The sequence below is a fragment of the Cheilinus undulatus genome, linkage group 1, assembly GCF_018320785.1.
Source record: "Cheilinus undulatus linkage group 1, ASM1832078v1, whole genome shotgun sequence".
In the NCBI taxonomy this organism is placed as follows: domain Eukaryota; kingdom Metazoa; phylum Chordata; class Actinopteri; order Labriformes; family Labridae; genus Cheilinus; species Cheilinus undulatus.
The window spans coordinates 48,242,847-48,256,306 of NC_054865.1; the positions used below are offsets into that span (position 1 = coordinate 48,242,847).

The 13,460-nt window shown below is 38.5% G+C and overlaps 1 protein-coding gene across 1 annotated transcript in view; it reads left to right on the plus strand.

The window, feature by feature from the left end:
- Positions 1-13,460, plus strand: part of LOC121512191 (protein kinase C-binding protein NELL1-like) — a 419,636-nt gene that overhangs the window by 227,803 nt on the left and 178,373 nt on the right. The window lies entirely within an intron of this gene.

Genomic DNA, 13,460 nt, shown 5'->3' on the forward strand with positions numbered 1-13,460 from the left:
ACTGAAAATTTCATGTCTCTCATAAGGCATGCATTTAAGGTAAAAAAAAAACAATGCAAAACATTTCACCAGGTTGTGTTTCTTATTTTTTATGTTTATGAAAAAAGAGTTTAGGCCTGAACAAACAGAGGAGTCTGGCTGCAGACCATACATCTCTAAAGGCCACTCTCACAGACAGTTCATCCGATACGCCATATATTTCCTGAAACAAGTGTTGTAATTTGCCAGAAAAACGTTCTTCAATTTTTTAAAATTCAACTTTATTCATAAAGTATGTCACTTAAATGTATTTAATAACTACATTGCAAACATTGCAGACTAAGAACTGAGAAAAAGCATCCCAGTTTTCTGTATTACAGCACATGGCTACATTTTAATCAACTGAGCAGTCAGATTAAAAAGAATTCCAATATTTATTATTTAGAAAGTGCTATAGAAATAAATGTCCTTATATTGTTTGCAAAAAAGAAAAACAAGTCAGATGGGTCCAACCGCTGACTGAAAATCTATTATCAACAAAATCACTGATTAATTATGCTCTGTCACTGCACTGATGCAAATTTCTTCATGCCACATCACAATGCATTGATTATTATTTCAGTATCCCCATCCATACAAGCCTATCAATCAGCATTTGTCTTTTATTTTTTACATGTGACAAAAAACTCATGTAAAATTTGTCTTTTTTTCTGAGAAAAGATAGAACCAAAAATGCATGAAAAAGCCCCTAGAGATTTCTGTTGATAAAAAGGATGTTTGCCTTTTATTGTGTCATTTAAACACCTGCATTGAAAAGGAAAAAGTATGTTTTTAAAGGGATAGTTTTCTGCTGCGCTAACTAAGGATAATGAGCAGGGACATAACTGCAATTTGAAATGAGTAAAAGGGAAAAGCACTTGGTTTTATAATGCTATTTTCAAACACAGCTTTCAATAGCTGTATTTAGCTGTCTGAAGGGACCTTCATTTGAGGTATAAAAACAAGAAATGTTTATACTCCAACCAAACATTATTAATGCTAAGTATATTCACCTTCATCCTGCCTTAGTGTTTTGTGTGTGTGCATCATTGAACAATGGAACTGGATTACAAAATAAAACTTAAATGTGCGGTAGATGTAATCGTCTGCGTCATCTTAGTGTGACTCCAGTCTGACAAACATGTTTACTTTCAGTACATCCAGTGGCAGTAACACAACACATCCACTTACCCCCCCTGCATGTAAATGTTTTCACTAAGTCACTTTTTAATTCATGTTGGTCCCGTCTGTTTACCACCACAGGATAAATTACACTTTCAGCATGCACAGGTTCTGCATTGTGTAAACCTTGTGTGATCCAATCATCATCAATCACGTTAAACTCCTTTCTTGTACTGCTGAGTAGTTTTTTATTACCTCGTTTAATAAGAAGCATGGCAGATAAATCTGATGTGTGTACGCTGAACCTCCCTATTATCTACGACGATGTATTTGTCGTGTGTGTGGGCAGGACACCTTACACTAATATGTGTTTGGAAGTGCTGTGCTCTCACTTTGTGTAACTCAAAGTGAGTTCAACCAGGCAGATGCTGAATGGCCTTGCTTCCCTCTCGCCTGTTAGAAATAAGAAAGTGAAGAGACTGAGTAAGCTTCCATTCACTTGTCTAACAGGTAGAGGAAAAAATTAATTGAAAAGCTATGATTATGTAACATATTCAACATGTGTCTCCTTTTGCAACAGAACACTTCACAGGAGGTTATAAAAAGTCTGCATTTAAACTTTCAGATACAGTTTTTAACTGGGGCTAATGCAATTTCACTCCTTAAGAAATAGTCTTTTAAAGCATTGGTTCCCAAATTGGGCTGAGGGGCAAAGCTTTGTCTGCTCTGAGGCTGCCAAAATTAGATTTAGTTCATACAAAGGTATTTTGATAAGAAATCTATGTTGATTTTTGGCTGCAATGTGTCACTTTTTCTTTTCTCTTGAGTCCTGGTGGGGGGGGGTTTGATGGCCCCCACATTTGGTTTGATGGCCCCCACTAAAGTCTCTATATGCAACAGCACTGCCTTAAAACATGCATACTGCTGTTATTTTCCTCTTCTAGAAAACATGCATTTAATGACAAGAGGAAAATATGTTGTAAGAAGCTAGAGTTATGTTGACTGTCTAGGTATAGTAAAATTACAGAATTATGCGCAAATTTTCTCAGTGCATTTTCTCAGCTTGTAACAAAGCCCTGGGGCTCTATCTTTTTCCTATGTGTGCATTTAAATTGCATTACAGCATTGCAGAAGCACAAGAGAGCATGATACAACCGGAGCTCCATATGCACACACAGCTCTGCACTCCCCTGCTGGCTCCACCTGTTCCATCTCAGCTCTGTTACATCCCTGAAGCCAGGTCAGAGGTAACATCTCCTTGATGCATCATTATGCCTCTGTTACGTTCATAATCCTGGTCAAACATCTCAGGGGTGTAAATAACAACCTTCTGTACTGCAAATAAGCCTTTGACTCTGCTAGCATACAGCTCGTTGCTTGCAGACTTCTTTCATATGCAGTCCGCGAACAGAACCTACAAAAAGTCTTCACCTGGATGTTTCACTTTTTAAATGATTTTATAAATCAATCATGGTCAATATAAATTTGGCTTTTTACAAGAAAATTTCAAAATGAAAAGATATTTCTACAAAGTAATGTCAATAAATGAAAATGTAATGCAAAATAAGTGAGTGCATAAACATTCTACCCCTTCAACTCAGTATTTCGATTACTGCAATCACCTTTACAAGTCTTCCAGGGCTAGCTGCCGAGAAGCACCCCAACAGCATGATGCTGCCACCACTCTGCTTCAGAGTGGGGATGGTGTGTTTGCGGTGATGTTCAGTGTTTGGTGTTTGCTGAACATAGGGTCTTGTCTGATGGCCGAAAGGCAGCATTTTGGCCTCACTGGACCTCAGAACTTTCTTCCATTTGACCATGGAGTCTCCCACATGCCTTTTGGTGACCTCTAGTCGAGATTTGATATGAGTTTTCTTCAACAGTGGCTTTCTCTTTTCCACTTTACCATAAGGCTTTGCCATATTCCTTCCATTTTGTAGACAAACCTGAGCCTTAGCTTGGTTTGAATGACTTTATGCACATATTAAAGCTCCTAAACATGAGACAACCATAACCCTGATAACAATACAGCCAAACATTATACTGTATCCCAGTCTGTAACGAAAAATGACTGTAGGAATGTACACTGCCATCCTGTGTTACTTTCCCATTATGAAATACATAGGTTCTATGCATTAACATCATCTGTATGTTTGCACATTCTCTTAAAGCTGACAGGCATGGACCAAACTTAACAATACCACTGGTAAGAATTGGGGCTGTGCTGAGGTTTGTGGGCAAAAGTTCAAGCCAGAGATTTTAAATGACGATTACTTTTGCACGATTTTAAAATGGCAGAATTCGCTCAAACTTTCAGGGGAAATATTGCTGAATATTGAATGATGTAACACGTATGTGATTATGTGGATGTTAAGGAATGTATAGTTTAAAACACACAGATCTTTTTTCAGATTTATTCTGGAAAACGGCAGCATAAATGTTCATTTATTCTACTTACAGGTATGTAACCGGTTTGCAGTTGTCCAACAGCATCATAGCCATAGCTTGTTGATGGACAAGGTTAAATGAAGCTACTGCTAAAATGAAAATGCTTGTCCAATATCTATCACACTTCTCTTCCATTTCCTAGCCTCAGCCATTGTACTTAACAGCTAATGCCTCATGCTAAAGGTTGCTCTGTGAAATAGTGCCATATAAGCTTTGCATAAGAGAACTGCAGCATGCTGCAAAAGTTACACAATGCTTAAAACAGGCATCCACAGAGCTCTGTGAAAATGAGATGGTGCTCTTCTCCCTGTTTAAAGGCAAATTACCATCATGGACTTTAAGAATTACAGTTTTAAGGCAGATAAAAATTACAGATGTTTGCTTTAAAATAAAACAACAGATTTTAGCTCCAGTGAGATACATCTTTGTAAATCAACTACTACCTCAGTTTATGTGAAATTTTGTCTGGCAGGGTTTTTAGTTACAGGTTATGTTTTATTTAACAAACCCCTGGTAAATATTTCCCCCACATCATCATTTCACAGCACAGTAAATGTGGAAGCAGTAACAGCACTGTGAATAATTCAGACTGTACGAGTTAAAGGTCAGGCTTTACTCACAGTTCAGCCTTTGTTGAACTTTTTTTTCCATTTTAACTCAGCCCAAGATACTCAGAGAGTTCCCATGTGGGATTTTCATGATACTCAAAACTCAGATAAGATACAACTCAACATCAAAAGATATTGGTACCTATTTCAAGAGCACAGCAACAACAGTAGAAGTCCAAGGCACCCAAAATGTTTTTTTTTTATTTTTTATTTTTTTTAAACTTTAGTCATTAAGAATTGCAACCAGGCTCCCACACGCTGTCAAAATTGTTAAAATGGAAACATACTAGTATGTTTGTATGTTTTTTGTGGTTTCATTCCTCTGCTTATGAGATGATATAATTGAAAAGTTATTGTACTTTTCAATAGTATGGTTCATTGTACTCATATATCAAATAGTAGGTGTTGCATAGTTTAAAAATATGCAGTAAGTGTAACTTTTACACTGAGGGGTTATAGAAATATAAAAAAAGCATGGCTAACATAAAACATCATTCTTTAACCTAGAGTGCATTCAGAAAGTATTCAGACCCCCTTCACTTGTTCCAATTTTCTTGTGTTGCAGACTGATGCTTACATTGATCTACACTTAGTACGCCATGGCGACAAAGTAAAAACAGAATCTTAGAAATCTTTGTAAATTTATTAGTAATGAAAAATTGAAATATCCCATTGACGTACAGTGCTTAACAAGTTTATTAGACCACCCTAACCCTAACCAAAGTAAGGTTCATGCCACAGCTGCCCTAAATTAACAGTGTTGGTAATTACCAAAATCATTTTTTGTGTTTCTGCAGTGGTAATACACCAATATGTTGAAGCTCTTTAACCCAAGTGATATTTTTAATGCTAAAATATAATTATTATTGTTGTCCATGAATTTTCAAATTTACTGATTTACAAAAAAATGAAAAAATAGTAAAGTGCATTATTATTTCTTGATTAATATGTCAAATTATAGTTATTTACTTGCATTCCTGAACAGAAAAATTAGTTTTAACGGTTGAATGTTATGCTTGATTAATTTCTGACTTCTCAGAGAAGCCCAGTGAGCTGGCTCAAATTTGGGTTATAAAAAAGTGAATTCAGTTTGAAATCCCTCATTCCTGTTGAATATGGTAAAATGTGGAGAGCTCACTGAAAATGAAAGAGTCCACATTAAAGCACTTCATGATGCTGGATGGACAAATATGACAGGTGGTCTAATAAATTTGTTAAGCACTGTATATCTACAGGACTGTGCAGAACTTTTTGGCATGTATAGCGCTAAAGGTTCTTCAGAGGTCCTGATGTTAAACAACCCTGGGCTGAAGAGAGGAGGGAGGGCGGCCAGAGTCAGTGTCAACATGTTTGACATGTACGTGTGTCGCTCAGCAGCCAAGGTTGACCTTAACAGCATTTATTTTGTCCGGGCCTTTGCACCCCTGGTAATCCGCCCAGCAACCACCAACAGTTTTCAGGTGCTTAGAACATACACATGACAACCAGGGGGTTGTGGCAACGCTCCTACCCGCCCTAACAGTACCCTAGACTATGTTTAAACGCCATATTTACCCATAACTTCACCCTAAAGCTGTGGTTTTTGTTTTCATCAGATTATTTTCCCATGGCATTTGTAATGTACAATGACATCCAGAGCATGACCTGGGTTGTATCAATCCTCCTTCCAGCCTGATGGGGCCCTCAGGTGGGCGTACTCGCCAATACACACCTTACTTCAGCCTCAAATTTCGGCCCAAACATGCCTAAAACTTCTGCGCAGTACTGTACACATATGACTAGTTAGGAGGAGACCTGGATTTAAATCTACTGTCAGGTGTTAAAACAATCTCAGTGGGGGAACATTAAAGTTCATTACCTGCATTTCAGTTCACCTGAATAAACAGACTGATTTAATCTCTCAGAAGTGAAATTGAGCTTTATCAGCTCATGATTTAATATGTTTTTAAATTCTACATCATAAATACTCTTAGTATATGTAGAAGAGTATCAGATCAGTGGTGAGATAATGATCTCTGCTGTGGAGTAATTCAAGCAGCAGCTAATCCTCTGAATCATGCATGTTATGGATGTCTCCTCTGCTGTTCTCTTGTTGTTGACAGCTCAGTGTTTGCTCTCATCTGTGTTTGAGTGTATGAGATGTGAGATGCGATGACACTTGTCACATGTCCTCTGTGGGAGTCTTCTGGAGCTCTTGGTGTGAGGGGTGGATGAAATAAATGTCTGTTTTAAAAGAGTTGCTAAATTATTCTTACTGTACAGGATCTAAACGTTTTTGTTTTTTGTTTCTTTCCTGAAAAATGCAAGTTTACTAGAGTTTTAAAGTTTCCAAAGACATAGCCTGCAACTCCAGTTCTTCTTTGTTATAGTTTAACATCATATGCATGCATAATTTAAAGGAACTTCTGGGCAGATGTGCATCAATACATTTTATTTGAATTCACCTTTCTGTGATGCTGCGCAAAATGTTTATTTTTTTGATATTTCAACACCTTTATAGTGTAAGCTAACCATGCTGGGGTTTTTTTCAGCTTTATTTCAGCAGTTTGACAAGATTTCAAGGAATTAACTGATTATAGGAAACTGTTTTTCTAATGAGACATTTAGGCCAGATCTTTAAATAAACTACATAATTTTATATGCTTTTATGGTAAAATGGAGTAGAGTATGATGTGGATGCATGTCCAATTAGGACCTCTGTGTTTGTTAAGGATCTAAGTACCTATTTTAAAGCAAACATTAAGTATTATTGGTTAAACTAGATATAAGTTAGACCATTTTACTCGTCAATTGAAATGAACTGTTTTATTAATCCAAGTGCCATGTAATGAAGTGTTATGATTTTATTCCTGGCTTTACCAGAAAGGCCTTGGTTCCTTGAAGAGGTTTGACCTCTCCTTCTAAAGGCTTCTTTCGCTCTCAAGAAGAATCTGAGCCAAAGAATACATGCCTCAAAGAGTCGTCAGTATGATAATGGGCTCATTGACTTGTTAACAGAGTCGTTGAATTAGTTTCACTGAGAGTGGTTGAAGCCAGTGGGTCGTAAAGGCTGTGTGAGTCATTGGGGTCACATGACCCCTGCTGTGAATGTGGTTTTACACGTTTCAAAACTGCGATGTAAAATGAAGATAAGTGTGTCTCAGGCCCCCACCTCTGTTAAAGCAGTAGTTCTAAAAAGAGATGCAATTCCTATCACTCCAAGACAGACTGGATGGACATCCAGCCTCGCTTTTGGTTGACTAGTGGAATACCACATCATCATCCAAGTACATTTTTCAACACATAAAAACACAGTGGACACATGGTACAACAATCCTTTGCACAATATTTGAACTGAAAACATGTTGTAATGCATCATACCTTATAGACACTGGCGAGGGAAATAAGAGCGCTATGAGCTTAAACAGAGCTTTAAACAAACAGACAAGAAATACATAAAAAAGGGAAAACATAAATGACATTTAAAAACGATTACATTTTACACACTCTGCATACCACATTCTATTAAAACAAGATGTTGGTGAAATGAAGTAGAGGGCTGCTCAGCCAACAGGGTCAGCGTCTTTTTGGAGGGATCTGAAATGCTCTTTAAAGGGTAACCTTCCTTTTTTAAATTTGTATTTTTTCTATTTTCATAAAGGACAGGCCACCCTTCATCCATTTGGTATGAGCAGGTGGGTGGGGGCCTGCCGTGCTATCAAAGTGAGGAAAACTATAACATCAACAAAGTGGAAGGGCAGCGTCCAGTCAGTAGGCAAGATGCCAAACAGGCCAGGCAGTGAAGAGGGATAGATGGTTGCAGCTGTGATGGCCTAAAGTGAGTCAAATACAGATTTCCAATATTGAAATAGTGCAGCTCAGGTCCAAAACATGTGAGCAAGACTAGATGGTCCTGTATGGCGTTTATCATAGGATCAAAGCCAGGATATATGTGAGCTAATGTACTTTTAGACCAATGGACTGTATGAACTACTTTGCATTTTAAACTCTATGATGGGCACAAATAGAGGAAGGATGAAAACGTTTCTGAGCTGACTGCCAAATCCCAGTACCTCTGTCTTTGTTGAGATCATCAGACCAAGTTGCCAGAAACTGAAGGTTTGCACTCAAAAGGATATAGCACAGATTGTTCCCTCGAGGACAGGATTAATATTAAAAATAGTGTCAATCAAAGCAATAGGAGGGACAGCAGGGAAGCCAGGAAAGTTATTTCTGACTAAGTTTTGAGCTTTCAAATACTTGAAGAAGTAGGTCCTTGGAAGGTTAAATGCAAAAGCTAACTGATGAAATGATGCAAAGATACGACTGATGTAAAGAGGGGCACCGCTTGAAGTCTAAAGTGATGCCTGAGCTGAGTCCAGATCTTGAGACTGTTTTTTACCATGATATTACTGGTGTATGTTGTTAATGGGGTTGTCAGGGGAAGCCATAAAAGGAATAATAGTGAAGCTGAACCACAGGAGGACTTTTCAATGTGAAACCATGGTGGAGGTTGGTTATTACCACTGAGCCAGAGCAGTAACGTTTGAATATTTGTAGCCCAGTAGTAAAATAAACAATTTGGCAAGGCCGACCCACCTGCATCTTTAACATGCTTTTCTTTATTCTAGGAATTTGTTTGATCCATATAAACTGAGAGATCAGGTTATCTAGTAACTAAATGAATAAAAATTGGTACACACTGAAAAGATATCAAAATTTGGGGAACACATTCATCATCTTTTTGGTTAGGCTACTTTTATGGGACTTTTACTCTATGACTTCTGGCCATGCCGAGTCTAGTAGTTCACAGGTTACGATTTGCCAGGGGTCCCTGCTGCTTCTGAAATCCTGCCTGCAACCCACGGGGAGATACGTTTTATCCCTGCCTCTGCTCAGACTGACTAAACCTCTGTAACAGTGATGGTCTAATGTCAGCATTCGCTGTGCAACTGAAACGTTTATGACACAAAGCCAAAATGTGAGATTTCTGTGCTCATACTACGGTCCGATAGCTGGGCACGACCTGAGTTCTCACACTGATGAGTTAAATCAGGACGGACCATGCGTAGATCCAGGATTGCAACTTTTTCTGTACCTACTGATAACAAAAGTTTGACCCTTTCCTCTTCTTATAGACAAATCAATTCTAGACTTTTTAAAAATAAAATGAGAGCGCCACATCGACAGCTCTACCCTCAAATTAGTAGCAGGGTTGTAATGGAAAAGCAAATCCCCTGCTGTGCTGGACTGCCGTGCAGAGTCAAACCAAGTTGAGCTGAGCTGCTCCTTGTAATGGAAAAGTCCCATTAGTTATCTGCCCCAGTGGCTGATTAGATGAGCAAATTTACCCAACACTACACAAAAATACCTGCATTTGGCTGATGGTGGATGCTAATTTTCCACCCCGCTTATGTGTTGTATTTCCTATTACAATGCAAAGATAGTTTTTATTCCACTGAGGACTTTTAGAGCAGTTATTTCTCTGTAAAGTATTGATTCGGGCATTGTGTAGGCACCAACACCTTTTAGAAAGTATCTTTTTAGTACCTGTATCAGAAAAAAAAGCAAAAGGTACCCAACTCTACACATAGCCAACATAAACCTGCACAGAAAGCAGTTTTATTTTGGTAAGCAATACAGCAAAACCAGAGAACGTGGGGAAAAATAGAAAGCAGAACGATTGTTTTCCTATTGTGCACCCTTAAACTGTATGTAGCGTGCTCTTTCCTCCTTGTGAGGCTTTCATAACTGCTTTCCCAGATGAAATATATATGCTACATAATGCATATTGCATCAATTTGGATGCTGCACCCTGTTGTCTTCAACTGTTCTGTAAATACCTGACAGGAAACAGTCAACCAGGACTCAGTTTGGCTATGTTGAGCACTTTATGCCAAGCCTGTAAAACTTTGATGACTCTCTGTTGGCAGGTGTTTGTGAGTGAGAGAGAAAGAGCGATAAAGGGTTAAAATAAGGGCAGAGAGATGAGGAGAAACCAGGCACAGAGTGTTGTTCTTTACCAACCATCATCTCTCAGCAGCATCCACACACTGTTGGAGAAAACAACTCCCTCGACGCAGCACAGGGCCGATGTTTACTGACATCGCCATAAAATCTAAAAGAGAATGAATGATTCAGACCACTGCAGCAAAGTCTGCAGCATCTGCTGCTCTCTGGGCTCCCAAGGATTTCTGCTCGCTCTGCCTCTTTGCCTTCTGCTCATCTACACCTCCATATTTATTTTATTCTACTCTGTTTTTCCATTTGCTCTCCACCTAACCAAGCAGATCATGGAACCTCCTCCTCTCGGCCCACTGTCCTTTCAGCTCAACCACTCCACTCACATGGCTCTGATATCCACCAACACAACCCCCAGTCTGTGTTCAACAACTTTATCCCATTCACTTTTCCTGCAGAACAAAATGTTCTCATTTATAATGAGAGAGTATTTCCAAGACTTCTACATCACTTAGTCTTCTGTATGGTACTGATTATTCCTTTGTTGCACTTATCGTATTGTAGCAGTATACTGTAGAAAAATAAGACTTTCATTTCGGCTGTAACTGTGCTCATTTTGAAGTTTCTATACATTTTGAGAAGAAAAGATTTTTTTGTTTGTTCCTGAATAAAAAAATGCACCAGATTACAGAGCAATCACAGATATAGTTCTATTTCCCCTGAAGAAATCTGACCACGTAGACATGTAATTTTCTCCTCTTGAAGGATATTTGCACCTTAGATGTAATATAGAGCAAATCAACACATTTCCTTTCACAGGATTTTCTTTTAAATAATGGATCTGAGACAGATTGAGGCAGTGGCTGATTTGAAGTAGACGTCATAATCGGCATTAGAGGTCACACATTTCTTCAGTAATTTATGTCAATGGTTAAATAGTTGTATTTTTCATAAAAGTAATCCATTACTGTTAAAAATGCTGCATTTCTGTATTCATAATGAACCTTGAAAAATAAATATGTGTATAAAATGAGCATTTTATATTCAGATTTTTTTTTTTTTATGTGTACTCGTTTGACTTTATGTGTTTATTTTTCCATTATTAAAATTGTATTATGCATAAATGCTGTGGATTATGATTATTTGTTTGACCTTGATTTTCACAATGATAATGCAAAATATATTCTTAGCACAAAAAGTAAGAAATTTATGTTTGATAGCAATGTAACAATGCTTCTTGGCAATAGATCTTATACCTTTGGAAAGTCTATTTCCCTTTTAAACGGTGCCACATTTGTAAGGAACATGCATTTGTGACATGAGTAGCAGAGCTGAGTATGTGGGTTGCACCCATGGAAAATTTGCCAAATCTTCTCTGCCAGTGCCAAACAGCGTATTCTGCCATTGACTCTTTTTTTTGATGGATTGGATGACTGAAGTCTGAAGAAACAAGACATATTAGCAATTTAACAGTTTTTTTTCATTTAACTAGCAGGAGCCTCAGTAGAGTGTGGAAGAACCATACACAGCCACAACAGCCTGGCACCTCCTCCTCATGCTGGTCACGCACTGCTGTGGGATGGCATCCCATTCTTCAACCAGGCACGGACAGCACGCCCAAGCTGATCCCACAAGTGTTCAGTGGGGTTGAGGTCGGGACTGCTGGCAGGCCAGTCCAGCCTCTCTACTCCCAAATTGTGGAGGTACTGAGAAACCTCACTGTGTGGGGGCGAGTTTGTCATCTTGGAGGACTGTCAGCATCTGGGGCTACCAGAAGCTCAAAAGAAGAGTCAATAACAACAGCAGAATAAGCTGTTTGAGATTGGCAGGGAAGATTTGGGTAATTTCTTATTGGTGCAACCCACATAATCAGCTCTGCTGCTCATCCCACAAAAGCATGTTCCTTACAAATGTGGCACCATTTAAAAGGGACATAAACAGGCTTTCCAGTGGTACAAGACTAAAAAGCATTGTTACACTGTTACACTGTCTAACACAGTGTCAGGTTGTTTTGACTTAAGGAGAATAGAAGAGTTTACACAAATGTCAGTGAGTCTGTCAAATGAATTAATTTACTTCCAGGACGGTAATAATCAGAGAATCTTGGAAGTGATTGAAAGAGGTGTTTCTCTGTATACAGGCAGCGATCTAAATCATACTAAAGCCTTCTGGGCCGTCCACATGAATGCCTGTATTGTTTAAAGACAACAAGACTCTAACAACTCCCTTAACCTTTTAGAATATTCTAAGCTAGCCAGGCGTATAAAAAACACTGTATAAACCTAATCTTACATTTCTTGACTCAGGTAATAACCATGAGAGTGCATGAAGTTTCCCTCTTCCTCACCAATAAGCAAGCAGCCTTCGACTCTCCATGAAAAGAGCAGTTAGGGAAAATGTCATATCACAGTGAGCAAGATTTCCGTCGCATTTCCAAAGGTAACAGCCTCTTCTGACCACTCACAGCTTCAGAGCTCATTATACGCTCAGCCTGGTCTCTTCTTATCAGTTCTGTCCTCTGAGCCAAACCCTCAGGCCCAAATAGAGATTCAGCTCCAGCTATAAACCGTCTGCATTCACACTTCTGAGAGTTTACTTGAACTTTAAAATGCTTTCTCCTTCAGCCCACTTGATCTGAGCAGATGACAACAAAGCCATTCCAGCTGAGGTTTCTATAAAGGGAAGCCTGAAGAGAAATAAGCGAGGTTCATTAGGATGGGGAATCTAAAGGAAACCAGCCGAAGGAAACATCCAAAAAAAGCACTTTAAGCTGAAGCTGTAAGGAGGCAGCCTGAACTATAACACTGTGATTTATTCTCAAGATGCTCCCTTATGAGCTCAAAATTGAGTTACTGCAACACCATGATACATCTCACTGTTATTTCAGAGTTTAAGTCAAGGAAACAAAAACTTCACACTCAGACTGAGCATTTCATATGATGGATGGACTTTTTAATGAAAGCTTCCTTTCCATAGCCAGTGGCTTTAATTCATCAAACCTCAATGATATCCCATTAAATCTTGTTATGATTGTAAACACAATTTACAACAGCCATAAAAGTGGTAGTTAGGATTACAGAGATTCAATTCCCACTCATTAAACTCTGCATCGCATTAGTGCAGCATGATTTGATGCATGCAGATTTGGTTTGGGTTGTGTAAATGTATTTCTATGTCCAAATCTGCTCTCATGTTTATTAAACTGTGTATTAGATGTGCTTTAAACAACATAAAGGCAATCTCCCTGCTTTTGGACATATTCAGACATTGTTTTTGTCGGCTTTTGTAAGGATCAAGGATATCTTTATTATCCCCGAGGAACAA